Raw genomic sequence first — 26265 nt, 5'->3', positions numbered from 1 at the left:
TGGTCCTGATTTACTGTCAGTTTCATTTGACACTGCTGGTACTGCAGCTAATAGAACAACTGATGAGTTTATTGATATTTATCATCGGCTCGTAGCTTTCTGTCAGCATGTCTCTCTTGTCTTATTTGCAGGAACAGTTTTGATGAAGCAAACATCTCTTCTTTTGGAATCTGCACAGAGGCTGATGAAGGAAACCTCAGTGAACAAAGAAAGCTGTTTTGTTAAATTACATCGTAGTTCATCCTCCAGAGCTACACATGATACAGCCTCTATGCTTGTCAATACAAACAGTAATGTAGACAGTAACTTGATCCTACCTGAGAGTTTCCAGGGCACAGTGTGGACTTTCCAGTCCACCAGACAGCAGCGTCACTCCTGAATCCTGCATGTAGTTGTTACTCAGGTCCAGCTCTCTCAGACTGGAGGACTGGGATCTGAGGACTGAGGACGGAACTTCACAGCTTCTCTTTGAGAGGTTACAGCCACTCAGTCTGAAGAAGAAGAAGAAAAAGAACATTTATTTTAAAATGTTGAGTCTCTTCTCAGCGTGTGTTCAAATCTTTGCTGTTCCATCATAAACATGTTGTTGATGTTGATTCATTGTCTTCACGTCTGTAAGAACACAGCCATGTGTCCTTCATGAGGGGACAGTGTCAGACCTGAATCCAGTTCCTGAGTGTCATGTTTAAACCTGCTGGATGAAGTTTAAAGTTTCACACTCTCGAATGTGCAGTTAGAAATAAACAGGAGGCTCTGAGAGTGACTGAGTGCTGAAACAAATACATGAAGTGAACCATTTAAAGGATCAGCAGTTTTCTGCCAGCATTCCTCTCTCATCTTATGTGCAGCAACAGTCTTGATTTTCCTCTTTTTTTTTTTACATTCTCCAAAGCTCCATTATAACAACCTGTTCCTCTGGACTGAAGGAGGGGGGACATGATTGGTCCTTTTTGTGGTGACAAAGAGTCAAATGATGGAGCAAACGTCTCTTTTTATGGGAACGTGTACAGAGCCTGATGAAGGAAGCCTGAGTTAACAAAGGAAGCTGATAACCACCGTTGTGATGCCGTTATCTCTGCCTGGAGTTCATGTTTAGTTGAGGCAGCTCACACAGAGGAAGCCTGGCTTTGTCCAATTTGTTTTGTCCTTCATCCCACTGAGCTTCACATGAGACAGCCTCTGTGCTTGACTCAAACTGTTGACTCATAGTCTTTCAGAATTCATGTTTCCCATGACTCAGCACTCTGATCAATAGTAAATTCATCAGATTTAATGACCCATGCTGCACTTTGTGAAACCTCACTGTAGAAAATATTCCTGCACAGATTTTAATTATAGATACACAAAATATTTCTACAGCTACGAAACTTTATGACACATCCGCAAACTTGAATTTGAGAGGTTTTTGTTCTTAATTCACACATTCAGACAAGTGTACACATTTTTCTGACATGCACAGACAAGATGATCTACAACTGCAGACTGGGAAATTATTTCTGATCATCATGTCACAAACTCAATATCATCAATCTCAGTCAGAGATCTAAAAATATACAAAATAGACTGAAAGATTCAAATCCTGACATGAGAGAGACTGTTTAAACTAAATGAATCTCTAAATGTACAGAACTAACTTAAATCTGTCAACACAAACAGTAACTTGATCTGACCTGAGAGTTTCCAGTGCACAGTGTGGACTCTCCAGTCCAGCAGACAGCAGCTTCACTCCTGAATCCTGTAGGTTGTTGTGACTCAGGTCCAGCTCTCTCAGACTGGAGGACTGGGATCTGAGGACTGAGGACAGAACTTCACAGCTTCTCTCTGAGAGGTTACAGCCACTCAGTCTGAAGAGACACAGGAAGGAAGCAAACAGTAAGTTAGATATCAGAGTATTTATTGATGAAGAAACTTCACTATCTCTGTACTTACAGAGCTTTCTTGGAGGCTTTGACCACTGGCAGCAGCTTCAGAAGAGCCTCCTCTGAAGCAGAGAATTTCTTGAGGTCAAACGAGTCCAGATCTTTTTCTGACGACAGTAAGATGAAGACCAGAGCTGACCACTGAGCAGGAGACAGTTCATCTGTGGAGAGACTTCCTGAACTCAAGGACTGTTGGATCTGATCCACTAGAGAATGATCATTCAGTTAATTCAGACAGTGGAAAAGATTGATGCTTTGCTCTGTAGAGGGAGTCTCTTCAATCTTCTTCTTGATGTACTTGACTGTTACCTGATTGGATTTTGAGCCACTTCCTTTCTGTTTCAGCAGGCCTCGTAGGAGAGTCTGATTGGTCTTCAGTGACAGACCCAGGAGGAATCGGAGGAACAAGTCTAGGTGTCCATTTGGACTCTGTAAGGCCTTGTCCACTGCACTCTGGTGTAGCTGTGTTCGTTCATGTTCTCTGTCTCTAAAGACTTTAGACCACCAGGAGGTTGCTTGTTTTTTTGACAGCAGATTGACTCCAGAGCTGATGAAGGTCAGATGGACATGAAGAGCAGCCAGAAACTCCTGAACACTCAGATGGACAAAGCAGAACACCTTGTCCTGGTACAGTCCTCTCTCCTCTTTGAAGATCTGTGTGAACACTCCTGAGTACACTGAGGCTGCTCTGATATCGATGCCACACTCTGTCAGGTCTGATTCATAGAAGATCAGGTTTCCTTTCTGCAGCTGCTCAAAAGCCAGTTTTCCCAGAGTCTCAATCATCTTCCTGCCGTCAGTCCAGTGAGGATCTGACTCAGCTCCTCCATCATACTTCATGTTCTTCACTTTGGACTGAACCACCAGGAAGTGGATGTACATCTGAGCCAGGGTCTTGGGCAGCTCTCCTTCCTCTCTGGTCTTCATCACATCCTCCAGAACTGTAGCAGTGATCCAGCAGAAGACCGGGATGTGGCACATGATGTAGAGGCTTCGTGATGTCTTGATGTGGGAAATGATTCTGTTGGCCTGCTTCGTGTCTCTGAACCTCTTCCTGAAGTACTCCTCCTTCTATTCATCAGTGAACCCTCTGACCTCTGTCACCATGTCAACACACTCAGGAGGGATCTGATTGGCTGCTGCAGGTCGTGTGGTTATCCAGAGGCAAGCAGAGGGAAGCAGGATCCTCCTGATGAGGTTTGTCAGCAGCACATCCACTGAGGTGGACTTTGTAACATCAGTCAGGATCTCATTGTTGTGGAAGTCCAGAGGAAGTCGACACTCATCCAAACCGTCAAAGATGAACAAAACCTTGAACTCTTCAAACCTGCAGATTCCCGCTTCTTTGGTTTCAGGAAAGAAGTGATGAACAAGTTCCACCAAGCTGAACTTTTTCTCTCTCAGCACATTCAGCTCTCTGAAAGTGAATGGAAACATGAACTGTATGTCCTGGTGGGCTTTGTCTTCAGCCCAGTCCAGAGTGAACTTCTGTGTTAAGACCGTCTTCCCAATGCCAGCCACTCCCTTTGTCATCACTGTTCTGATTGGTTCATCTTGTCCAGGTGGTTTAAAGATGTCTTCTTGTCTGATTGTGGTTTCTGGTCCGTGTGGTTTCCTGGATGCTGTTTCAATCTGTCTGACCTCATGTTCATCATTGACCTGTCCAGTCCCTCCCTCTGTGATGAAGAGCTCTGTGTAGATCTGATTCAGGAGGGTCCGCTTTCCTGCTTTAGCGATCCCCTCAAACACACACTGGAACTTCTCCTTCAGGTTAGATTTAAGTTTACGCTGACAAAAAGAGGCAAGATGTTCTGAATGAAGACACAACAAATAAATCAATAAGTGATTGATAAAGTTCAGATGAGATTTTAATGTCCTTGTCTGAATTATTTTGGTCCATCTGTTGAGACATCAGTGAATGTTCCACTGATCCAGCAGTTAAACCTTTAGAGAAATCCTCTTACTGCTCTGCAGACGCTCAGCCAGCTCCTCCTCCTCCATTCTCCTCAGGAAGTGCAGCGTGATCTTCAGAAATGCCTCTCTGCTGTTCCTCCTCTGCTCTGCATCGTCATCCTCATCCTCCCCCTGACTCTTTAAGCATTCTGGGTCATCTGGACTCAGAACCATCTTGATCTTTTTCAGCTCATTCCTCACAAAAGAGACAATGGTCTCCTCCAGCAGCTGGAACAGAAGATGATATGAATGACACAAAGTGAAGTCATGGAAGCAAACATCAGATCCATGTTGGACAGACTGACGGTCCACTGGTCTAAAAAGTGCAGCGTGGAGATTATTGTGAACAGAATAGATGTGAAAGCAGCTGTTGTACATGTACAGACCATAAATATGGAGTCCAGGTGAGTTTGATGCTGCTGGGCAGACTGACCACTGGGAACCTCTGAGCTCTCCTGCTGGACTCTGTGGAGGAATCATGAAGAATTAGCTCACATCATGTCCAACCACACAGAGACAAACACCAGCTGAAGGTCCTTTGAGCTGAAGTGTTGATTCCTACATTGAATCAGATGGTTTCCACTGACATTAAAGTGTTGCTCGTACTGCTGATCCCACCGTGAATCAACAGTCCAGTCTGCATTTCTGTGCAGCTTTCACTTTACTGTGTTGGTTGACCAGCTTGTCTGGTTGAGTCCCTCCAGTTCTCATTGACCCCTATAATACTGTGGACAGCATCACACAGCTCACACAAGCTAACTGAATGCTACCTGTCCAACACAAATTGGCAGTGAGTCACAATAAAGTGAGTGAAACATGAGAAAAGCAAAGAGAGAAGCAGAGAATACTGGATCAAAGCAAAGCTGAGGGTGATTTCACATCCAGCTGTGTTTCAAATGAAAGCTGGAACGTTCTTCTCTGGACTACATGAAGGAAACAGGTGCAGCTGTTGCTCATAGAAGTTGTTCTGGCTCTTTCTTTTATTCTTGGACAACATGTATTTGTTCTTGTCCACTTGTTGGACACACAACACATATTTGAGCTTTGTCTCCTCTCTGAGCTCCTGCAGCCTTTAGTTACCCATAACACCCTTCTCTGCATCAGACGTCTTCACAGAGGCACAACTCCAGCCTGATGTGAGGCGCCATGATGCCGCCGTCAGTGTTGTTCTTGACTTTGTGAATCCATCAGCAGCATCAATCACAAACAGACTGTGTGTTTCCTCAGACTCTCTGTGTTGCTTCATTCTGTGTTTCATGGCAGCTGATCTCAGTCCAGCTGTTATCACTGACATGTTTGTGTTTGTGTTGTCACATGACTGAAAATCACAACATGTTAATTTGATGGAGGAACTCAGTGGAATCAGGGTTAGCCTTTGTTAGCATCTGTTAGCCTCAATCAAGTCACTGTTTATACTCATGCAGTCATCAGTCAGAAGGTGTGTGTGGAGGAAATGTTCAACTGGAGTCAAGAGTTGGAGACAGGTTATACTGGGCAGCTTCCACATGTGAGGATATAAATGAATGAGAAGAAGAACAATGCTGAAAATAAACAAACAGGTTTAAAAAACTTCTCTGGATAAATAACAGTTCAAACAAGAGTCTGTGATATTTTAATGTTATTAACAGTTTACCTCTTTGCAGCAGACGGTCGATCTCCTTTAAAGTCATGGAGGCGACCAATCGACCGTTCACTCTTCAAGGACACACAGCTGGGTCCAGGTCCAGACTCAGATCCAGGTCCAGGTCCAGCAGAGGCTGGTCTCCCATCGATCCTGTCAGACACAGAGGAAGACCACCAGGGATGGAAATTGACTTTTTCTTCTTCAGACTCAGAAGCTGCTGGAGAAACTAGCAGCTATCAACAAGAAAAGGATCAACACACCAAAGTTCAATCAAACATGAAGCTGAATGATTTCAGTCTGTGGATCATCACTTCATTTGTCCATCAAATCTTGGACCAAAGCAGGACTCAACCGACTGATCTCTGAGCAGATTTTACTGTGATTGACAGACAACAAACTAAACTGTGGAGTCCATCAGCACCGACTCTGTTGGTCTGTTTTCTAACGTTTGCGTCACGAGACTCAGCACAAATATCCTGACTGTTATTTAGAGACGATGGTCACTGAAGCATTTTAGTCCAACATTCAAAGAGGAAGTTTGATGGTCAAGAGACTTTGGAAGGTCCCCACTGGATTTGTGCTGAAGCCTCATATTATCCTCAGCTTTCAGTGTCCACATGTGGACATGTCAGTGCTGTTTAGGGACAGACTGGACAAATGTCCTTTAACACTAATCTAGCTCTAACCTTCATCATTATTCTAATACAACATGAACATTAGAAGGACAACTGGTCAGACTGGATTTAATGGGGACAAACATCAGCAGTGGACAACATGAGGAGGACATGTGGACATTTCAGGTCAAATTGTCCAACACGAGTTTCATACTGAGAACAACTTACTGTCTGTCAGAGACATGTTGCTGTTTAAAATGAAAGAGGCGATCCTTTGACCGGTCGCTCCTGAAGGACACATAGCTGGATCCAGGTCCAGGTCCAGGTCCAGGTCCAGCAGAGTCTGGTGGGTCCTGCTGCTCTGGCCTTCAACACAACACACACAGAGCTTTGAGTGTGAATAATGATGGTGGAGAGATTCAAGTGCTCTGACATGGAGACGAGTCCTGGACAGTCAGAGATCCTGGTCTCACCTCTGAGCTTTGGTCTGGCCGTCATCGTCATCGCAAAGAAAACACTAACACAGCTGACCAAGTCTACAAAATCCAAGCTTTAAATCAAGCATGTCTGTAGGAGACAGTTAGGGTGGCACGGTGGCACAGTGGCAACACTGTCGCCTCACAGCTGCGGGCACTGGGTGTGTCCTCCACCATGCTTCGGTGCCTGCTGCTCGAGGAGGGCCTTTCTGTGTGGAGTTTGCATGTTCTCCTCGTGTTCACCTGGGGTATCCTCCGTAAAAATATACCCCCACTAAAAACATGCAAGAAGATCACCACCTGACCAATGGTGACACAGAAGAATGGGTCCCCGGGCGCCGGTCTGGCTGCCCACCGCTCCTGGTCTGCCGCGGAGGAAGGACGACCAGGATGGGTCAAAGGCGGAAGACAAATTTCACCTCCGTGTGCTGTGTGCATGTGTGTGTGACAATAAAGGGGAATGTCTCCCCCTGATTCTTCTCTTCTTCTTCTTCTCATTCCTGAATCCAAGCAGTCGTTTAGTGTTGGTGTATTTACGTGAGGTGGACCGTCAGTACTGCAGGACAGTCCAGACGCCTCCTCTCCCACAGTGATGGTCCATCTGTCCTCTGAAGACAGACGTCAGGAGGTTCAGTCGGGCCCTGAAGTCCATTCCTGCATTGCATAAAAAGAACAACACTAAAAGTCACTGCAGCTCGTTCAGACTCAAAACTCCTTCACAGACTGAATGACCTCAACTGGAAATGTTTATTTTACAGTGGCAGCAATTTCATGACACGGTCGAGACGTCTTTATGTGTCTTCAGACGCTCATTTTGTCGACTTTCACATGAAACTCAACAGACACCAACATGGATTTCTGTTGTCAAAAGACAGAAAACGCTCAGATTGCGACAGAAAACGACAGCGACATGTTTTTACACCACCAACAGCTGGAGGCAGTAAAAACACATCAACATCACTCCAGTATCCAGAGAGGAATCTCGTCCATCGTCCTTGTGAGTGTCCTGGACTCTCAGATCACTGCATCATGGGTCAGTGACCAATAAGGGTTGGCAAGATGAGAAATTCCAAAACTTTTTAAAATTCTGTTTTAAAGCATTCATCAGGTCTGTCAAAATGTACATTTTGTGTTCATGTTGATTTCATGTCATTTGAAATCACGTTTGTACCATATTTTGTACCACGGAATGTGCCTGAAAATGTCAAATGGTGTAACCGAAAAAGAACGATAAATTTTAAATGTTTAATCCACCTAGAATGCATATAAATGCAGCCATAAAAATAATTACCTGATTTTAAAATATCACATGAAAAAAGATTCTATAAGGATGACCTCCAAATTTAAATTTTAGGCTTTTTTAAATACATTGAGTGGGACATATACTGTAATTATCCTTTGTGTTCTCAATAATCTTTATATTCCACATTCATTTTTCTGTATATTATAATATTTTCATGAAAAATACTGGTTACGCCAATTGACACTAACCAGTTACACCACCTGACTATGCTGCTTTTAGAGTCAAAGGTCACTGTTTCTTGAAACAATTGACACTGAAAATCAAGAATGACAGTCACATGAATTCAAGCTTAATTGAACTTTATTGTTTTCAGTGTAGAAAAACATTTGACAAGAATCAGGGAAGCTCTTTAGTTTAAAAGAGACAAAAACGTGTGTGTGTGAGTGAGAGAGAGAGTGAGCACGAATGACGGTAAAAACAGAAGGGGGATTGAAAGCAAAGAGAAGGGTTGAGAATCGGGGGGAGACCTTCCCCTTTATTCGTCACACACGTACATGCAGACACTGCACACGAGGTGAAATTTATCCTCCGCTTTTCACCCATCCTGGTCGTCCCTCCTCCGCGGCAGACCAGGAGCGGTGGGCAGCCAGACCGGCGCCCGGGGACCCATCTCGTCGTCACCATTTGTCAGGTGGTGATCTTCTTGCATGTTTTTAGTGGGGGTATATTTTTACGGAGGATACCCCAGGTGAACACGGGGAGAACATGCAAACTCCACACAGAAAGGCCTTTTTTCCTCAAGCAGCAGGCACCGAAGGCATGGTGGAGGACACACCCGGTGCCCGCAGCGAGAATCGAACCTGGGACCTTCTTGCTGTGAGGCGACAGTGTTGCCACCGTGCCACCGTGCCACCTTGGACCTTGTGTTTAGTGCCATGTGTAGGTTTTTTTCTCGTGAAGTTGGTGTTTCAGAGAGGAGTGTGCCAGTGTGACAGAACGTCTGAATCTTAAAGTTCAGGCAGTGTGTGCTTGGGAGTGTTTCCAGTCCTTCGCTGTGAGTTTTGAATGACGCGAGTTCAAAGGTTCCGGCTCAGAGACAATGTTCAGCACATCAGACTCGTAATAGAGAAGGAGGTCAGGTGGTTGAGGCCAGGTGAAGACATTCTTCCCACCCATTATATTACAACATAAATCAGCATCATAAAATACTGATATTTGATCAAATTGACCTCTAACAGAGAGGTTTGTAATAGGAGTCAAACGGTGTAACCGGTTACATCATTTGACATTTCAATTTAAAATTATGGACACATATGTACACACACGGCCTTTGTGTGAATATTTCAAACATGATTTTTTAAGTAAATACTCATTTTTATAATTATGAAGATTAATAAATGTTTTCCTGGGGTCGTACCATTTGACATGTAAACATAAGCATACCTGGCCGTACCCAAAAAATATAAGATTATCTCAAATTTGAAAGAGAGTTACTAACCTTGGCACATGACAGTTAGTCTCATCAGGGGTCCTTCTCTGTGATGTCATTTCCTGTCACATTGTCTTCTTGCATCATATTACCAAAATGGCTCTTTGAATGGTGGTTACACCACCTTGACACTTCAGGATTTTGACTTGACGGACAAAATTCCCCAAATAAAGTCTAATATTCTGAACAACTGTGTTTTATTACTTTTATTTACTATTAAATAAATCTAATGTAAGATTATGCCAAACTAGTTGATAGCATGCTTTTTTGAAAATTTTAACCTTTTTAAGCAAGTTAAACTATTTGGTACCAAGTTTTTAGGGTTACACCACATGACATTTTTGCCATTATCCCCAAAATATTCTCTCAAAATATATTAAAACCATATATTTTAGACTAGGTCTTCAAAAAAAAGGAATGTATGCAAGTAACATGTAAGTTTATTTTTAACATTTTAACCTTTTTAAATGTAAGCAAATCAAAGACACAAAAACATAAATGTCACGTTATTGACCCATATAATGTTACCCCCCCAAAAATACACTGTCTCTATATGTTCATAATTTTCGACCAGAGCATTAACAGTCAAGCCAGATTTGGGATGAGTTATCGTGACCCAGTAACTTTGTGTAAAGTTAAGGTTGATATGGAGAAATAAACCCTGACATGATGAATTTTCCCGCCTATTGCACGGTTTACGAGTGAAATTATCAGTTTGAGACATAATGCTGATCAAAATTCGACTTCGATTTATAAATTGTGTTATTTAGCGTATAAATCTGCCCTTTGTATAGATCCAGTCACTTTTCAGCTGTTTTGCTAACCCTCCTCCCGGCTGAGTGCATTTGTTTTCAGTGAAGCCTTTGAGAAATCAATCCGTGGAGCGGTGGATTATCTGTACAATTCTGTACAATAGTACTCATGTCCCATGTCTGTAACATTTCTCATTCAATTTCGCCTTTTTTCTCACTCAGGTGCAATTAAGAGAGATCATCAGCACTGTACAAAATTTTATTTGGTGTCAATGCTGAATAAGCTTGTGTCAGGGAATGTCAGGCTGTTAGCTCAGGGACAAGCAGGAGAAGCTGCGCAGTCAGGTCTGAGGCCGCAGCAGGCAGTGCAACGCCCGGGAGTGAAACAAGCAATGGCGCGGGAGGATACATGAGTCATTTGTCTGGACAAACATTCGGACAGACTAGGTCTCTGATTCTGATTGAAGCAGAACGCAAGGAAACAGCTGCAGATGTTTTAAATTCTATTATTTACCTCAGAATATTTGCTGGAGCTTCAGACCATCATCATGTAAACTATTGCATTCAACAAATTAAATTTAACCCAACATAATTATTTCATCAGAATGTAGACATCTTCTGAGTGAAGTTATTTTGCGTTGATGGAACATAAAATATGAGAATAATAGTATGCCATCTTTTTAGATCTTTTCCAGGAATCTTTAATAAGGAGACAAGAGGCAAAAGGCGTTTTGCAGCTTACAAGTCAAAAGAATATGGGAAGAGTTTTTTGGTGAATGTATTCCTTCTTGATAAACAACATGAAAAGACACCAAAAGAGGAACTGCCTCTCATGCTGGCTGGCCTTGGAAAACGTACTCTAACCATCTCTGAAAACATGACACATTCAGAGGTATGCTACCATTCATTTACTGCCTTGTGTCAAGTCACATCTAAAGAGAACACACATCTAAGAATTCATCTTCAGGCATAATTGAATTCACATTTGCATGATGAAATACACAGCGTTTCAAAAATGTAAGTCATTGCAATAAAGCTTTAACCATGCTTTTATCTCTTAAGTTTTCAGATTTGCTTGTGAGTGCATATCCAAGACTGGCAAACATCTGTGGTGGCTGGATGCTGCACAAGACAAAATTCCCCTAATAAAATAGAATATTCTGAACAACTGTGTTTTATTACTTTTATTTACTATTAAATAAATGTAAGATTATGCCAAATTAGTTGATAGCATGCTTTTTTGAAAATTTGAACTTTTTTAAGCAAGTTAAACTATTTGGTACCAAGTTTTTAAGGGTACACCTCATGACATTTTTGCCATTATCCCCCAAATATTCTCTCAAAATATATTAAAACCATATATTTTAGACTAGGTCTTCAAAAAAAAAGGAATGTATGCAAGTAATATGTAAGTTTATTTTAACATTTTAACCTTTTTAAATGTAAGCAAATCAAAGACACAAAAAAATAAGCGTCACGTCATTGACCCTTAAACATCCCAGCTGAAATTGTGGAGTGTCTTTTATCCCTGCAAAGTCAGATCCACGCGGCTGTTTCCCAAGAGAGTCCCTGTGCTTTTATTAGAGCCGGAGAACAAGGCCGACCAAAGCTCATTTTTTCTGAGGAGCTTCTGTCCCGGCTCATCGACATCGCTTCACCAGTGTCCTGCATCGCAAATCTGTTGGGTGTCAGTCAAAGCACAATCTTTCGGTGTATGCGTGAATTTGGTTTGTCCACATACATACAGCAACTTATCAGACAGTGAGTTGGATGATGCTGTGCTGTCCATAAAAAGCAAGATCCCAAATGCAGGATACAGAATGGTCAAAGGCTGTCTGCAGGCAGATGGGCACAGAGTTCAGTGGGATCGCATCAAGGAGTCTGTGCACAGAGTCGATGGTCCGGGTGTTTTGGAAAGGATGACACAGCTGGGGTGCATCGTAAGAAGGTCATACTTTGTGCAGGGCCCTTTATCATCAGTCCACGTGGACACAGACCATAAGCTCATACGGTAAGGCAGTTATTTACATATTTATTTATTGGGAGGGAGGTGACTTCTCATTGTCGTTTTATCTTTTGTCTTCAAGGTACAACATTCATCATATTTGGAGCAATAGATGGGTATTCCAGAAACGTTTGTCACCTTTGATTACAGCGCTTTATTATCTCTGTACATGTTTGTGTTTATGTATTCACTGTTCATTAATTGCGTACTTACCCACACGGCTCACAGCAACAGTAACAGAATTTTCCAAAATTTTCACAACGATAATCATATTTCACTCCATCACTTTCAGTAGATAGTCCCAGATGGCAATCGTAGGGAGCAATACTGATTGACTTTACATGGCCACCACTGCTCAGTGGTCTTCTGGTGCAGTGTCCTGAATATACACCTAAAGATCAACTAAAAGTTAAGAGGGCCGCACTCAGAAAGACGTCTTTACTCCAAAATACACAGAATGTTTTTTTTTTTTTTTTTGGCCAATCATATGGAGAAAAAATATGAGGCGAAGAGGAGAAGATAATGAGAAGAAAGGGAGTGAGAGGTCAAGAGTAGCAGGAGGATGAGGAGGCAAAGGAGGGTGTACAGGAGGAAAGGAGCAGGGGATAAATACGTTAAAACATTATATACTCAGAACTTTACAAAACATTTTGTAAATCCTAAACCATTTCCATGCCTGTCATGACTGTAGAAACCCTGTACCCAGAGAGTACATATGCTAACCCAGAAATTTAGGGACATAGTGCAGATGTGTCAGAAAGCTTATTTCAGTTCTTATTTCATTTTTATTTTATGCTTATGTTTGGTGTTCTTGACTCTTATCTATTCCTGTTTTTACCACTGTTGCTATGTCTCCTGAATTTTCCCCTAGGGATCGATGAATATTATTTATCTTATGTGTTGTAGGCCTTCGTATTTTGCCTCCACAGATTCAAACACTCTTTGTCTTTCTATACAGATTTTCTATCTGGAACCAGCAACAAACCACTGCTCAGACGCTGCTCATTCATTTTTCCTGAAGGCAGTGGAAAACTATGGCTGGCCTTCAGGTACACAGTGATATAAACATGGGCTACTGTTTCCATGCCCTAATTACTCATTTCAGTGATGTTAGATTTTGTTGTGATGGACATGACTGAACATTTCCCCCATGTATTTTCAAGGGTCAGGGGCAATGAAGGCATTGAAAATGTCGCCATTGCTGAGACCATGTTCGCTGTTAAAGGCACTGGAAGAGGGAGCTTCATATTTGGGCGGAGTGTACATAATCAGAGGGTACAATAATAATTGACCTCATTTACTGTATATAAATAGTAAGAACATGGGAAATTATTGTTGGAAAGTAATTTCAGTCAGACAGTTTAAGTTATTACGTTTCAATTGAATAAGTGCTGTTTCTGATCTAGAACAGAGCGCCTGTGGCGAGACGTCTGGACCAGCGTGACACATCTATACTATGAAGTTCTTCACAGTCTCGAGGAAGATGGCCTGCTGGATTCGGCAGATGTGGTTCATCTGTTTTGTGTCCACTATGTTTTCCTTCCACGCCTGGCAGAGGCCCTTCACACCTTCACAGAGGGCTGGGACAACCATCCTTAAGGTGGACTCTCCCCGAACCAGCTCTGGGTTTTGGCTCACATGAAGAACCCTTGTGACGTGAACGAAGATTTGCAGGTTTGTTGATGCTCAAACTCGAAGCGCTGTGTCCAAAGACAAAGTCCAGTTGACAAGTTTTAGACCTGAATATGTGGAGGCTAAAGTTTATATAAAAACAACAAGAAAATTGTTGAATTATGATATTTGCATGTGTGTTACTTTATTGATGTGATCACACAATTAGAGCAAGTCAACAAAGCAAAATTTATGATTGACGTTTTGATTGCTTAAACATTTTACGTATTTGACTCTGGTTAAATGTTTTCTATCGTCACTGCAGTATACCTGTGTAGGTCAGTGAAATATTTCTAAATCATTAGCCTCATAGCTTAATTACCCAAGTCATATTTTGGCTAAATTGTGGTATCTACCCAGTTCTACTCTCCTAACACTGCTGAATCACTTTGCATCATCATGCTAAAAACCTTAAAATATGAGTTAGGCAGTTATTCTATGAGGCTAACAAATGCTTTTTCATTCAAAATAATCTTAAAAGGAATTTTTTTTTCTGGAACATGGAGCTATTTGGAACTGACTGGGAGATGTTCGACGCTGTACATGAGGAACCAAATGGGGTTCAGATCCAGGAAATGGAGTGTCCTCTGACTCCTGATATGATGGAAACTGCCAACCTGTACGCATTTTGCGTAGCAAGTACGCAATTTGACATCTAAATACGCTGGTACGACTCGCCCCTCTAAACTACGCAGAAAGCTGCGGACATGTGAGTTCTGTGGCAAATGTGCACGTGCGGTACTCATGTCTGACAACACGATGTAGCCAATCATTATAGAAAAGCGGAGAATAACGAGTCTGCCGAACCTATAGCGTAACATCCCCGCCCCCCTCCTCCCTGCCTCCTCCTGCCCTCTGCCTCCCTCTCCGTCCTCCGTTCCCCACTCGCTGAAGTTGGAGCTTAAAAAGGTAAGTGTGTCAGCGGACCTGCCAGCTGTTGGTAAATGTGTTACGTGTAACGTTACTTTCACTGTGGAAACATTCGAGCCGAAGTCTAAGTGAAAAAAAGAAAAATAAAGATTTGCAAGGTTTTTTTTCTTAGCAAATTTATCGATCATGTTCAACTAATGACCCCAATGCATCGTGTGTGTGTGTGTGTATTTTAGCCTTTATATATCCATTGCAGATAGAGTAGGCCTGTATATAAGGAGGAATGTGATTATTTATACAGTTTAAACATGTAGCCAACAAATCTTTTGCAGTAAGTTTTGCAGCCACTATCATTGCAGATGAGGAAGACGAAGACAGGGAGGGACAGGGCAGCAGACCTGCCAAAAAGAAGAGGGTCCATGTCCCTCAGAAGTTTTTGAGTTAATGTCAAGAACAGTGGCCATGCTTCCGACCCTCTGAAGTTCCTCATCATGCATTTTGCACAGTGAGCAATTATGATGTGGACATAAGCCACCAGGGAGCTGCAGGTAATATATAAATTAGCCCCAGTGATGAGTGCATATGTGCTGTAAGCCAATGTAACTATTACACTCTTGAAAACAAAAACACCTGTTGCAATATACAAAATATATTATTACCATTTTAATGAAATACATATTAAAATATTTTTTAATTAATTTGAGTGAAATAAGTAGTGAACACTGACATGATCAGTGCTTTGGTGACAAGAAAGGTGAGCATGGCTGCAAAAGGGACCATCTGTCACATGGAGGGTTTCAGTGATGCTCTATTAAAGAAGGCAAAGTCAGCAACCTATGAGGCAACACAGTCCAGAGCAAGTTCCACTGCAGGAAGGAGTGATGACTGATGCAAAAACTGTATTTAAAAGAGCATCAGGGTCAAAGTCAACAAAATAAAAAAATTGAAATAATACAGTTACCTTGTTTTGAAAGTGTTTCTGTGTTCCATTGAAAGGCTGTAAAACCTGGATGTCCTGCCCTTCACCATCAGATTGCTCTGAAACACTTCCTGTATCACTGTGTGAGGTATTAGAGGGCATTTCCTTTGTATTGATGTAATGCAGCTCCTTAATTGAGGATATTTCCAAAAATCTCTCTTAGGGAGTTTGTATTTAGCAATCATCTGTTCAAAGACATGTATGCAAGTATTTATTTCAAAATAATTTAGGACAAGCTGTTTTCTTTATGTGTGCAGGCCTTCAGACAATGACAGCCACGAGTCAAGTGGATCAGTAGCAGTCAGTCCAATCAGGACCTTTCAAAGGTGATATTGTACATGAGGTAATTCTGGTGGCAAATTCTGTTATCTGGATAATATCCCCTTTAAAGTGATACTACAGTATCAGTCATCTTTTTCCTGTTGAAAAGCTTTGTCATGTTGGAGTGTGATCACAGAGAAATGCGGTAATCCAAAAACATGGTATGTTTGTGACACATTTTGCTCTTATCTCGCATTGAGGCCTCCCCTCACCCCTTCGGATTTCACCAGTGTAGGAGGTGTGGCAATTGCCGTACCGTGCCACACCCTGTTAACCCCCCTGAATAATAGTAGCAGACAGCTATGAAATCCCACAGACAGCATAACCACATCTGATTTAAGTTTTTATTCAAATGCTCAACGTTGAACAAGAAATAAATAAGTAAATAAAACACTCAGACAATATGTGAATATGTTGGTGTCTATTTTAATGTTCAATATTTGTCTTTTGTTTTTAATTCCAGTTCTGAGGAAATCTTGAATTGGATCACTTGTCAAGTCAATGAAACAAACACATTTTCCATCTGTGTGTCGCGGACTGACCTCTTTAGCAGAGGCATGCAACAGTGGCAACGGCAGAAGAAGACCACGCCCAAAAGCAGACCTCAGGTCACATTGTTTGGTGAAGCAGGCGTCGATACTGGTGCCCTTAGCAGAGAATTCCTCCCAGGTAAAAATGTTTGTCTGTATTTAATTTCACAGTAAGAGAAAAATTCTACACATCCAATTCTTAAAAGGCCAGGTGCAGGAGAAAAGATAAAGAACAAAAAGGAAAGGAATTCCCCACATACGGGCGCCTCTGGTGGTATAGTGGGCTCAAATGCTAATTAAATGAAAAAAAAAAGAGAGACAGAAGAGACCTTTTGGATTTCCTGTGTTTGCTGTTTTGCAGAAATGTTGGTAGAGATGGAAAACAGACTCTTTGCTGGAGGTTCAGATGAGAAAGGGAAGATTCTTTCACTTTACTACACAGCTCTATTAAATGTTGTACTCTGGTTGTAATCAAGCAGTTTATTTGCTGTGTTGTTTTGCTTTGGTTAGGACTGCTGGGGAAGTCATGGCAGCTAGTCTGGCACAAGGTGGACCTTGCCCTAACTTCATGCTTCAGATATCTCTGCTCTGTGTCTGCCAGTGATGTAACAGATCTTGAACTGTCGCAGCTTATTGAGAGGGTAAATACAATTTGATCAAAGTCAGTAATTGTATTAACATCATTATGATGTGGCGTGCACAGTTACTGTTTTGATTTGTTGCCTGCAGAGAACAATGATACAATGCAGCTTAATTTGACTTGATGCCTGATCTGTTTTCAGATGACCAGCGCTGGTAATGACATCATCAGTGACCTGACTGACGACGTTGTTACCTGCGGATACACTGGAATCGTGTCTGTGGGGAAAAAAAAGACAGCATGATAAGGTATTTTGGTGTCATTTTTGGTTTTTATTAAGGCAAGGATGTATTTTACAAGAATTTGTGATTTGAATTATGGCTTGGTTTTTTTTTTTGGTCAAATCTAAAACATGGATTACAAGTAACATGGCATTGGTCTCATGCAAAGCTGTGTTGTTAAAATTCTTTGCATGTTACCAAACAATAACAATTTTACCTAAATGTTACGAAAGTGACCATGTAATGTGGATGATGGACATGGTCCTCTCATGTTTATGTCCCAGTTTCATACTAGGCTGACAATAAGTTGTTTTAGTGATCTTGTATGATTTAGTGGTCATTACGTGTCTCAGTGTTTCGGGTGGACTGGTGGATCAGAGTTTTTCACAGGTTGACCAGCAGTCAGCCTGCAGCAGTTTTTGCTGGTTTCTAACAATTTTCAGTGGGTTCAGAAGGGATTTCTCTGGTTTGATTGATTTTACTTTGCAGTTGCCAATGAGGACTTCAATATTGTCTTTATTGTTGCTATGGAAACCAATGATCTCCCTCAAGCCCTGAGCTCAGTGGAATGTTGATGTCATCTCTGATAGATCAAAGCCACTTTGTGACGTATCAAAGGAGTGGACCAGGGCTTTGGAACACAGGTCCTTATATGGATGAGGTTTCACTCCAGGTGTTGCTGGATTGACCTGAGAGCCCATACAGGATTCACCTCAGGATTTTGTTGAATTCACTTTGATTTTACTCATTTCCAAGTGTTTTCACACAAATGTTTTGAGGTGTGACAGATTTTTCAAGAGGCTTTGAGCAAGTGCATTGTACTCTGACTCACAACTGGACAGTGCTACGGTTGGCTTCTTTTGGTTTTCCATGCCACTAAAGTGCCACCCTTCGTTAGGCTTATACAATAACCTGATGTACTTTGTCTATCACTGACATGAGCAGGCCAATCCGTTTCACGGTATGCTTGTATACGCAGGTTCTCATCACTTTTCCTGTAGCACAACTTTTTGTTAATTGTGCCTTTGAGATACATCAGTACAGCTTAACTGTACTCCATTGCTGTTCGGTAGGTTCAGTAAAGTACTTTGACTATTTGCTTACAGTGCAGCTCAAATCAGATCTGGTACACACAATCAAACAGATGAGGCTTCCTACTGCCTCTCTGTATCTTGTGTCATCATTCATCAGTGCTGCATCATCCACGTAGTTCAGTTTTTGTTCACACAGTGTGGATCTAGGTTTACAATCCACCTAGGTTCAGGCTCACACTTGACCTCTACTGGCTGTGGTTGGTGGCGGCTCACTCCAGGCTGGTGGCTCACTTTAGGATTATGTTCTAGTGAGACATGGTGATCTGGACTTTTGGACTTGTACTGTACAAAGTCATCTACAGGTGTTAAGTTAGTCTGTGTCTGCTGCCCTCCACCTGTTTTAGCCACAAATTTTACCACCCTGCACTTCTGCACTTTCTTACTGTCAGGAAAGTAGACAATGTATTCTGGACTGTTTTTGTCATACCCGATGAAAGCACCCTTTTCACAACTTGGATCTAATTTTCTTTTGTCTTGTTTTTAAGCAAAACACTCCAACCCAAACCTCTGCGTTCTAGGCAGGTTAGGCTGTCTGCCTGTCAGTGCTTGGATTGGTGTCTGCTTTGTGCGTTTATTAAAACATCTGTTCCTCTCCACAGCAGCAGTCTGGACTGCATAAGTCCACAGTTGTTTTGGCAGATTACTTTCAATCAACATGCACCGTGCCATATCAAGAAGTGTGCGCCAATTGCGCTCAGCAGTGCCATTCTGGTGAGGAGAGTAAGGTGCTGATGTCTCATGTCTAATCCCATGTTTAATGAGTGGAGCCTGGTAACCTTTTCCTGTGTATTCAGTACCTTGCGAGATCTGAAACACTTGATCTTGCCGTATGGGGCTGTGTCAGCTAGAAACTTCTCTGAAGCTTTTTAAGAAATACACAAACACTGTACTGGAAAAGTCATCAGTGAATGAAAGTGCATATCTGTGACCATCTCTGGACTCTGGGTGGATCGGTCCTGCCAAATCTGTGCGTACTAGCTCTGGAGGTGTTTTAGCTCTCGTATCAGGGTCTCTGTTTCTGGTTTGGAAAAATTTCCCAGAGTGCACACTTCACAATGTGGAGGTTTGTTTGTTGGATCTTTAATTTTCATGCCATCAGCAACACTTTGTAACCTCTGAATGTCATCATAGTTGCAATGCCCCAGAATCTCATGCCATGTCTGCATATGAAAACATCCCCTGCATTGGTCATCACATTCATCATCATCATTATTTACTGTGTGAAAATAATATGATCTGTCATGTACCTGAATGTGTTTCGTACCATCTCTGTGGATCAGAACGTCTTTCCTTTTCTTGAAGATCACGGTGGCTCCGCTGGCAGTGGCTGCTTTCAATGAGAAAATGTGTTGTGGATAGGATGGGATGTACAGAGCTGCCTCAGCGTGGTGTTCAGATGTCTGCCTCTGCTGTCAATCAGACAGACCTCTGCATCGCCGCAGTGCTCTGCCACCCCCTTGCACCTCGTGTCATCAGCCAGCTCCACGCAGTGTGTATCAGCCTGGAACTCCTCATCAAACCTCCTGAACTTGGCGAGATCTGTGATGATATGCGATGTTGCCCCGCAATCGACCATCAGACCCCTCACGTTGACACCTGCTGCGTCGTCTCGGTCTCTGCGCTGTTTCCTTCTGCAGGTGATGTCCCAGTGTGCGGTGCTCCTGCAGTGACTGCACCACAACTTGCGCTGGCAGGCTCTGGCCAGGTGTCCCTTCAGGCCGCATTTGAAGCACGCCAGGTCTGCTGCTGCCCTCTCTGCTCCTCGGTCACCTGCGCTGGCAGGTCTCCCTCTCTGCTGCTGCATGCGCGCCTTCATCACGTTGTCATCTGTTGCTGCAGCCCGCATCTTCTCTGTCCTTGTAGCTGTGTAGCTTTGTTTTAAACTCGGCAAAAGATACGTTCTCAGCACGCTGTGCAACATGAACCGCAAATGGTTTTAAGGACTCAGGCAGCCCCTTCAGAACCATAAACATAACGTCACTTAATGTTTCTCCGACATTTGTCATAGCGGTGATTGCGATCTCAGCGCGGATCACATATTCAGTCACACTTTCACTGACTGACTTTTGAAGTGATGTCGGTTCTGTGTAAAGGTTGATAATGCGTAGCTTTCCTTTACCTTGGTAATAGTCCCTTTAAATCTTCAGAGCTTCTCGCCTGTCGTCTGCTGCCTCTCGCATTACCAGCGATAGACTTTTGTCATCCAAGAACTGAATAAGTTCTGCATATGCCTCGGCATTCTTGTCTGCATCCACTGGCAGCTCCTCTGCGTCTTCCGTTTCGGTGTCATTTAAAACAATGTTTTTCAGGCCCTGCAGACGAAGGTGGCCCAAATATTTCGTCTCCCATACTTCGGAATTCTTTTCATCTCCGTCAAATAGGAGCCGAGACCAGCGGCTTGTGTCTGCAATTCTTCTGCTCATGGTGCTAACAGCATCTAATCATCTCACACGGTGGAAACACGCTAAACTGTCTCTGGATTACTCTGGGCCCATAACCTGTTGACAGAGTAGGGCTATACAGCGGCACAGCATTGTCAACCCAGAAGTTAGAGAAAGAAGCACCGTGTACAAGGAGAAATGAATCGGAGACGCTCTGCTGTTTCCCAGGTCACCTACACACAACTGAACTCAGCTGCAGGTGTGAGACTTTTATTAAACACGCCCACAATGGATATCAGACAGCTGCAATCAATCAGTCCTCAATCAACTCAAACACTCAATAAACATAACATAACATTAAGTTTGCCCATCATAAACACAAAATAATAAATGAACATTTAATAATTGGGAGCACCGACTCAACACATGCACATAGAAGTAATCACTCACTTAAAATTGGGGATTGGATTGCAAGTCATGTGTGCATGTACCTTTGCCTTTTTCCTCTCCAAAATCCTTAAAGGCCAAGCCCTTCCAATTCTGCTCAGCGACTGAGCGGATGAGGAGATTGTTGTCCTCAATTTGTTGTTGAGGGGGAACCCCGGCCTTCACAAGGTCATCGTCAGTAGGTCTGTTTGATGTCCAGACTGTCTCCTTGTCCAGTGTCTTCTGTATTCGGGCTGCTTGAGGGGGGTTTTCCTGTAAATCTGTAAATGGAATGAGCTGTACCATGGAGTACAAAAAAGGTGAGTGAGTAGCTTAATAGCTATATATATATATATAGCAGAAAAGGTGTGCATGGGAAAAAAAATGATGCAATACAGCTGCCTCCATTAACAAGACATGCACAATGCTTCCACAGTATGTATTAACTCCACTGCCTAAGTTGGAGATCCCTCCACTTGTAGTAAGGCCGGCAGTGCAGAAAACCAGCCTTTGTACATTGGTCTTTTAAAGGCGGGTCACCAGTCAGTGTTACAGGGAAGGCCCTGCAATAAGCATCCCAGTCCTGCAGGGATGCGGGTGTGTGTAGACCAATTCGACAGCAGTTCAACACAACTAATGGAACAAAAACAGCTGCAATGTGTCCTCGTCTGTTTAATTGCTATGAGTCAAATCAAAGCCTTGAAAGATTCATAGAGCATGCTTTTGATGTAGTAATACTGATTACTCACTTTGACTTCAGCCGTTGTAAATCTGATGCAGGGTTGGACAATGGGACCCCACCTTCTCCAAGGAAGAACTTGCCCTCGTCCGTCTTGTTTCTATCTTGCCGTTTAAGGGAAAACGGCCTGATGTTGTTGAAGTAGCATTCCAAAAACTCCAGAGAAACCAAGAAAAATAATGAACTTCTTTCCCTGTCAGTTGGTGCTCCAACAGCAGGATAACCTCACAGTAGTGTCTGAAAGATGTGACTGCAGTGTTGGGGATGTAATCGTCGCTGATTATTTTTTGGTGGATATAATCAATATCCCTCTGTACAGCAGTAAGGACATCCTTCTTTTGAGACCTGTTGCAAAAGTCACTGAGGTAACACAGTGTAGAAAAGCTTTATTAGTCACTACATCAGTGCAAGTCACAGTGCAGTGGTAATAAGATCAGCATACCTCTCAGTTGGCTGAACTGTCGGGCACATTTGAGGAGTGTTGGTGACGATGAATCCTCGACTCTGAAGGCGAAGGCATAGGCTGACACAAGAAGCTGGATCTTTGCAATACTCCTCGAGCTCTGAGAAGTCCCAAACTCTGCCCTCTCTGGCAAATAAGTTCTGGGAGGCAGTTGCTCTGGATGCTTCTTGCTCCCTTTCCTCTTGTGCGTTGGTTTTCATACACACCCTCTTCAGATGCGTTGGGCGGTAATGTAATTAAAAAGTAAATATTAATAAAGTCATAACAATAACAGTAAAGGTTCAAAATCGAAGCACACACCAAGCAATGAAATAACATTGGAAATCAAAACAACAGAGAATAAAAAGATTTGACAGGTGAGGAAATAAAACAAACCTGAAAAAGGGTGGGTCTCTTTGTCTGTCACGGCACATACAGCTGGTTAATCTAGTGTGTTTTCCTGATTTCTATCATTCAGAAATCTCTTAGGAGCTGGCTCCAGAGGACTCGCTGAGTCTGCCCCAGCTGCCAAGCCTTATCATTTGTCTCCATCTACTGGTCAACAGTCCAAACTACAGCCTCAGTCTTTTGGCCGATCCTGCTTTTGCGACTGAGCGTCTCTCTGTCATTCTCTCTGTCTGTCTGTATCTCCCTCTTTCTCCCTCCCTCTCTGTATGTGTAATTGAACAATAATGAGTGATAACTGTATGAATCGTATTTATTCAAAGTCACAATGTTTTTCATTAAAAGTTAAAAGAACTGTCAAGATGATATTGTGATTTCAAAGTAATAAAATCGAGATGAAATACCACTTCAGGCTTAGGTACAAAACACACAAAGACACGCACAAGCAAACAACAAACTGTGACAAATCTCAACTTAACAACTTTCTAAATTGATTAAGAACACACACTAATCACTGCAAAAGAACACGTCAACAACAACATGTTTTTTCTAAGAGTGTTATGAACAGAACTGTAATTGTGAACAATAGTTTGATGAACAATTTCCAATGAACAGTGAACATAAGCTATAAATCTAGATGTAATACCACTTCAGGCTTGCTGGGTCAAAGGACAGAGGATGTCACACTTTGTACAGACTGTAAAGGGTGTAAAGGGTTAGACCTTAAATGTACATAGACTATACAAAGATCAGAAATCTACACAGATTGGTTTTTCAGTTCCGTCTCGGGGAATCATCTTCTTTTCTCGTTCCTCTCGCTCCAGCTGAACTCTCAGGCGTTGCGCATTTTCACAGCCAAATCCTGAGTGTGGTCTGTGCAGGTCCCCTCAGCGGCTACCAGAGGGGGCGACAACAGACAGGCAGGCAGACACAGACAGAGTGGTTAGGATGAGGCAACATGAGGGGAGGTGGCGAATCAGAGGCAGGTTAGGTCAAAGGTCAAATGGGAATAAGACAATCTTTAGGTTCGGTTCCAGGTCCAGATCCAGCTGCAGGGTCAGACAGGAGGCTGGGGAGACGAGGGAGGGTAAGTGGACGAGACAGCCGAGGACAGAGGACATCCGGAGCAGCCAGGAGTTTGTCTGCAAGAGAATGACAAAAGAGTAGCATGCAGCATCATCCCATCAACATTTTATAACTTGTATGGTTTTTCCAAATATGTTTGTAACCCAATAAGGTCTTGGCTAAACTCGAGTTCAACTGAGTTAACAACCCGACAACGCCACCCTGGGAATACATCATGTTATTAATTATTACTTTGACCACACAGGTAAGATTCACAAAGAATTAACAGAGACGTGGTTTTGAGTTGATAAAAAGAGTTTTCTTTTGTTTTTAATCTCCTTCAGTGATGCAAAACATCACAAACAATATGACATAAAAGAACATAAAACTGAAGGAAGATTGTTCAGTGTCTCGGCTTCAGTGATTTTTAAATAATTAAAAACATACTAAGAAGAACCTAGAAAAAAATAAAAATAGGAAGGTGGAGGGCTTGACTAAAAAAAAGGAAACATACAAAGGTGTCACACTTTTAGGTTGGCATTAAAATAAAACACTGCAAACAAAGCACACTAAAATATAAAAGAAGACATAAGGGAATAAATAAGTCAAATCACACAGCCACCTTTTACACGGTAAAGCACAAGGCCACCTCTGTATGAATCAGCCAGTTTTAAAATGTAGTTACACAAAAACAAGCCTCACAACCCTAAAACAAGCTACAATCTTTGGTAAAATGTAAAACGAATTAAGAATATACAATAATAACAATAATAATAATAAGAAGAATAAAAGATATATGTATAAATAGTCTAAAATCACTGAATAAAACCTTGCACTTAAACCCAATAAAAGAAACTAAAAACTCAAGTGAGTTTCAACAAGCACAGTGGCAGTCACTGCTGCAAAGACACAAACACAGGTTAGACAATCTTGCTGTCTGTGCGTTGCTCACTGAAACACTACAACAATAGTAACATTACCTTGGCTGTACAACAGGCCGTGGACACAAACACGGACAGCAAGAGAAAGAGAGAGAGAGAGAGATCGGCAGACGTGCTGCTACCTGCTGCTATTTATGTGCCGCTAATGGTGCTGATTAGGAGCCTCGCTGCAGACGCGTGACCGGCAGAAGCGGGGACGTTACTGTTAGAACACAGCGGTGGTGGGGCAGACCTAACCTGCCGGTTACATATAGAATGTATCCAACACCTACTCTGCTCTGTCCAGCATTAGTGTTTCATAGGCTGCTCTATTCAAATATGCTGCAATGAAAAAAGCACAGGACTAATGGATCACACTGACACGGACAGACAGACAGACAGACAGACAGACAGACAGACAGACACAAAGGTCAAAGCTCTCGGTGTTAAAGGAGTATCTCATTGTTCTTTAGCAGTGGGTCCTCGACTTCAACGCAGATAAACTGTTGTGTCCGTAGTCACTTGTCTCCATCTAGTGGACAAAACAAGTCATTGCATCCACCTTAGGAAGTAACAACGACAATAAGTCCTACACTTACAAACCATTAAAAAGCAGTGATTTTGACCTCAATTTTTTTTTTTTTTTTTTTTTTTCTCTATTCCACAAAGTGCCGAGTGGCCGAAGGTTTTCTTTCGAGTCAAGCAGCAGCACAACAGACTTGACTCATTTCATCAGCTGATCCCAGTCTTCAGACAGCTGATTGGTCAGACTGCATGCTCTTGATCGGTCAGAGGAAAAAACCTGCAGCCACACGGCCCTTTTTGGGAATAGTTTGGACGTGCCTCTGCGAGAACGAAATGCATTCCGTGGCACCTGCCCCCCTTTCTCTCTGTCTTAAGCATTTACTTTGCTTAAACTTCTTTGTTGAAAGCCCAAGAATGGTCCGAAGCAATCTTCAGTTCACAGTCGAAGTATTTATTGAGGTCACATATAAAGTAACACAGCGCTGGTCTCAGACTGACAGAGCTCCCGCAGGATCTCCGCCAGAATGAGCATAGTTGTCAGACAAAAGTTCACATTTATCATGTTGGGTTTGACCAAACCCTGTACAATAATCAGATATACGTTACAGAATATAATTGGTCAGTTCCCAAGGCCTGGGCATACCATATCTTTGTTCTGGACATGTGATAAACAACCTGAATGAGGGTGTGTTGTGTGAAGCGCGTATCTAAATGCAATAGACATCACAAACAGAGAAGAGGAGACAAGACTGTCAACAACCAGAGTGCCACCTGCCTTTTTGTTATGAGAAGTGGAGAAGTGACTCTCACCAGTCATGTTATCCTTCCGACTCTAGGCTATGAAAGACATTCATGTAGGTTAAAGATCATGGGATGAAAACACATGAGATGACCTTAAAGGGCCTGATCTTTACAGTTTCAGCTCAGTTCCTTCTCTTTGTCTCCTCCATGTTTCTGTGGC

General features: G+C 42.5%; 1 protein-coding gene and 1 pseudogene across 2 annotated transcripts in view; one reads left to right on the top strand and one right to left on the bottom strand.

Annotated features, from left to right (window-relative positions):
• Positions 1-26265, top strand: part of LOC143315903 (uncharacterized) — an 82568-nt gene that overhangs the window by 43377 nt on the left and 12926 nt on the right. The gene's annotated exons all lie outside the window — the stretch shown is intronic.
• On the bottom strand, positions 314-4459 carry LOC143315905 (NLR family CARD domain-containing protein 3-like; annotated as a pseudogene). Its single transcript, XR_013076199.1, has 6 exons — positions 4435-4459; positions 4259-4337; positions 3884-4100; positions 1930-3730; positions 1671-1844; positions 314-491 (listed from the first exon to the last, which is right to left on the bottom strand). The product of XR_013076199.1 is annotated as an NLR family CARD domain-containing protein 3-like (transcript).

The sequence above is a fragment of the Chaetodon auriga genome, chromosome 23 (genome assembly GCF_051107435.1).
Source record: "Chaetodon auriga isolate fChaAug3 chromosome 23, fChaAug3.hap1, whole genome shotgun sequence".
NCBI lineage: Eukaryota > Metazoa > Chordata > Actinopteri > Chaetodontiformes > Chaetodontidae > Chaetodon > Chaetodon auriga.
This window is presented reverse-complemented; position numbering and strand designations above follow the sequence as displayed.